This window comes from Sinohyriopsis cumingii, chromosome 18, assembly GCF_028554795.1.
Source record: "Sinohyriopsis cumingii isolate HCF-2022 chromosome 18, ASM2855479v2, whole genome shotgun sequence".
In the NCBI taxonomy this organism is placed as follows: domain Eukaryota; kingdom Metazoa; phylum Mollusca; class Bivalvia; order Unionida; family Unionidae; genus Sinohyriopsis; species Sinohyriopsis cumingii.
In genome coordinates this window covers 21580634-21585859 of record NC_142978.1, presented here as the reverse complement: position 1 = coordinate 21585859, position 5226 = coordinate 21580634, and positions in this window count along the sequence as shown.

The following is a 5226-nucleotide window of genomic DNA, read 5'->3' as shown; positions in this document are numbered from 1 at the left end:
TCTGCGAACTATTCATACCTAGCACTTGATAATTGTCAAATTAATTCTATTTCGTCCTGAGTTTTTCACATTGGATGTATCACGCACTCTGATTCCAACTTAGAACAACCTACACTTGCACAAAAATTCCGAACGAGAGTTGATTTGTCCAATCCTCCACTTGTCTCTTCACCGTAGAACTAGGTCCCTCTGTCACACTCCAACAACATAAAAATGATTTACAAATCGAGTCGATGGAAAATTATTCCGATTTTGAAAAAGTATTTTCCGGAGACAGTTGAAGTCTATTTCCGGGTATTTCCTGCTGGATGAGTCAGTTATGCGAGTAAAATAAAATCAGGAACTGTTGCACATGCAGACGACACTTGATAACGAATAATAATGACCTTATCTGTTCCAGCAGCCATCCACGTCATATAGTGATAGTCAGGCTAGCCATGCTGTGTATCATTTTTTATACATACAATCCATTACTACCGTTCATACGTACGTAGTAGGAGCAACTATTGGTTTGTAAATGAAGTATGACCGAATAAACTGGTGAGGGAAAATAAATAACGGGACGAGCACAGATCAGTCATATTAGTCATATAGTGACTTAGTGAACAGTATGGGATTGATATGAGTTAGTTAACGGAACTAAAATCTTCTGCTTGTCTTTCAGAAAACTTGTGTTCGCCCGTTCTTGTTGGGGAAGGTTGGAGTTGTTCGGTTATTTTTTTACAGGAATGATTTACCTGAAAGAAATTGCAGAGCACAAGGGAGATGTATCATCGGGAGAATCAAAATAAAAAATAAATAAAAAATATATGTACATTCTCCACAAATCTACCGCCGTTGAAAATCAAATGAAATGGAATGTTTTATTGATAAAAGATTGCAAACGTTTTTACATTTATAGTATTGGAGAAAGTGTATTACTTACGATATAATCATCATTCAATATGTCTGGATCTTCGGAACACGAATTCGAATACCTTATCCCAAGCGGATAACGCATTCCTCACAAGGCACAGTTCAATATCAAAACAAATCTTTGGATCACAAAGTGTATTACATTAGTGTATTCCTTAGTCAAAGTACTGAGAGAGAGAGAGAGAGAGAGAGAGAGAGAGAGAGAGAGAGAGATTAATCATGGAATAATAAAAATTTTCTCCAAATTATTATTAATTTCAATAATAAGTTTCATTCGGTTTTTAAGGAAATTTATCAAACAATTATCAACCTTCCGCTGCTATTTGCTTTGCTAAATTATTGGGCTGTTAAATACAATTAATCAACTATCCAATTATCAATCTTCGTCTGTAAATTACATGTTTGTCTAACATCGGGTTATTAAAAACTACTTGAAGACCTGGATTCGTGTGATATAAATGGTAGCATTCCCAGACTGAATCTAAAATTATCAATTATCAATTGCCCAATTATGAAATTCAGCTGTTAAATTAATCACCCTGCTTGAATTAAAGTCGTTACACACTACTCTGATTATTTGTTAGTTTCAGAAAATTATTAGACTCTAAGAAAATTTCCGATTATTTGGAAAACTTACTATTTTCACAAACGTTTGCCATGATTGTTCTGTGACGGAGTAAAATACCTTTTCCGTATTTAGAAGGGTTCTGTCACGTACTGGGAGTGAGTCAGAAATGTGTATTTGGTAACGGCTAATGTATATGGCTTGGAGTTACAATAAGTTGTAAAAGTACTATTCATACCAGACGAAATGCTATAGAAACCCAACTGTTTTGGTTCATGTATTATTTTTACTAGTAATACAAAGCCCATATTAGTTTTAAAATGGTCTGGTGCCATACATGACTGAAAGTCAAAAGGCAAAACAAAATACCTCGACACCAACATAGCGAACATGTACTATTAAATGCGCAACTGGATGCCGATGCATGTACGCATCTTCCAAGAAGAGAACATATCTCATCGCGAGTACATACACCACCACAAGAAATCTCAGCGATTGACGTAAACAAAGAAAGCTTCCTTGTATTTAGGGAATAACTGAAAAAGGAAGCCGCATGTTATCTATGGATGCACAGTAACCGCTCAGTAAGAGATATATCTATATGAAATGCTTCTAATTTCAATACGTTTATAATATTATATACATATGCCATTTGGCACAGATTTACAGTAAACTCAAACTGGTTTTCTTAAGTTTGCCTCTTTGATGAAGTCCTTGTAACTTTAAAAGTAGACTTGAGACTCCCGTGTTATATTCCTCTTACTTATTCAGTGTGATCATTTATGTCTTATTTGAAACGTTTGAACATTTAATCAAATGTATATGTCAAACATTTTCCCGTATGCCTTGTACATTATCGGCAGGTACCGTTACGTCAGTAGGGTAACCCAGCATTGCAAATAACCATGGTTCTACTGTTGTCGATTATGCTGTTTCTCTCGACACATTATTTTTACTAGTAATTCAAAGCCGGTATTGGTTTTAAAATGGTCAGTAGCCATGAACGACTGAATCCGAAAGAAGGCGAAACAAAAAATTTCGTCAGTAACAGGACGGACAGCTACTAACAAATCCGCAAATGGGCTACAGTTCTCTCATGGATCCACATGCAACCACATATTATGAAGCTCATCTTTTCCGATGTGGCGAGTTCAGATTTTGGATCCACCTTCCACTTACTCAAACTCATTCCCAACCCCGCCACATGCGACGGAAAACAGACACGTAGGCGTGTAATTAAAAAATACTTTACAATGTTATGAAATAGATTTCAAAACACTCCAGAGTGTATTGAAACAGGCATTTGACAAGTTCGAAAACGATCCATTTTATTTCTCAAACACTCCCATTAACAATGGAAGCCGCAATAGTTGCTAGAGAGCTGGACTCGTAATCCAATGGTCACCGGTTCAATATCTGACGAGGCCAGCTTTAGTCAGTTCCTTTGGTGTGTCCTTGCTACATGCACTTCGTTCCTATTTCCTCGACATGATATAAACAAGAACGAGGAGCCGCTAGAACCAACAAGAATAAAAAGAAGCCCTAATAGAAACATGTTATAAGAAAGTGAGAAATCTTGTTCTAATAATGAAGGCCAGTATTTTATAATGATATTAGAAACAGTGAAATATTGTATTTAAACTCCTTTATCTAACAAATATAAAGGCAACATTATCGTGTCTTACGAAAGAAAACACTATTCAGTCGATGTAGATATTCGTGTGTTTAGGGAATAACTGAGACAAAAGAGGAGCGTGTTATCTATTGATGATACATCTGGTTGAAGTGTTTCTGATCTAAATGCATGAATATTATTTGATAAATATGTCATTTGGTATATATTTAAAGGGTACTTAAACTTGATTCATAAAGTCTATCCAGTTTGATGAAGTCCTTACACTTGAGACTCCAGAAGTTCATGCATCTAAATTATTCAGTGTGATCATTTGTGCCACGGTATGCCATGTGCATCTTCGTTAGTTTCCGTGTCTTAAGTCCGTGTGACGTTTATATGGTAACCCAGCATTGCGAATCACTATGGTTCTATAGTTGTCGTGTATGCTGTTTCGTAAAAATAACACGAGTTATACAGTATGATGAAATATATCTGATACTAAGTTACGAAATGAAAATATCTTCTATATACTCTAAACTCTTTAGTTCATTGTTATGTTTGCCTGCAGTGCCTTGTCACGGGTAAAAGCTATATTTCATCACTACATATTTAATCTGTTTTGTTTCATTAACTACATATACCTACGTATTATAAATTGTACAATGAAATTAAAAAGTAAGCTGCTGCTTGTGTTCCTAACTGTTTGGTAACTGTTCTACTTCTGATTATTCCAGCTATACGGTCGAGTGAAAGCTGTAGGGTCAATAGTTTCAGCTTACCGAAATCCACCCCACCCCCCACCCCCGCAGCTTGTGTTCCTAGCGATTTTAAAACGAAAATGATACAGCAGTTGCAAAAAAAACGTACTAATTGCTTTCATTCATTTATATTTTCTAACTTGCTTACCACAAGTCGATTACCTTCTTCGCGTTTCAAACCTTACGAAATTTCAACACTAACATGGCGTCCATATATGCGAAGGCGATTATGTAGATGCAGACTACAAAGCGTGCACCCTCTGTGTATGTGGAGGCATTAAATCCATCCCTTCACTGGAAATGAACTATTCCTGCAGGTGGAGAATGACACTGTGCGGTTCGCTCGTTAACAGTAAATTCTGCTTTTAAAATGCAGAAAGATGACAATCTCGGGGATGAATTGAAGACTGTACACGAGTGTTCTTTGGATAAGAAATATTGGAATAAGTTAAATAAAGAAATATGTCAGATTCAGTTGCAGCTAGCGTCTTATTGTATTATTTTAACGAGTTTTATACATGTCATGTTAAATAATGTTTGTGATTTTATTATATAAAATTCATCAGAATTCGGCATCACCATATGACGTTAGTATGTTTTATCTTTAAGTACAGTGGTAGTACGGAAAGCCATTGCTGCCAAAAATTAGCATTGACATAATATAAGCAAATTTAAAATAAACACATAAAAGGTACAATGAAATCAGCATGCTTGTAAAAGAACAATATTAAAGCTCAGACAATATGATCAATATTCAAATAAAGCAATGGATTCACAAACGAAGCACAAATTTCAGCTGGAACAAAGCAAATTTGAATGAAACAAGCAAACTTCAAATGAAATAAATCGTATTCAAAGAATATGATCAACTCTCAAATCAAACAAACGAGTCACAAACAAAACAGACAAATAACTTCAGAAACAAACCACGTACCAATGAAACAAGTGAACGTCAGAAAAGTAAATGTGATTTCATTAAATAAACAGACACCAGCTGACGAAGCTAACACAAAATGACTCGCTTGTCGTAATGGCATGTCCCACTCCTATCTCCGTCACCGATCTCTAACAAGTCGATATTGTTTTGTGCTAGTTCACTGGCAATAAAGGCTTTTCGTCTTTGGGTCATGTTCCAGTGTCTTGTTTCATGATAGTACTGACATTTTATGCTCCTAAAGTAAGTTTCTTTTGCGCCGGTGTTTTTTGTTGTTGCTGTGCTAGGTGCTGCATTTCGACCGCATCGGAAGATGATCTGCCAGTCACGGTAAATTGGCAATAGTATGTAGGGCTCATAATGTTTAGGTAACCTTTTCTAGATCCCTCCCTGTACAGGGTAAGAAGTGTTATCCTAAAATGGGCTGCTCAGTCACCCC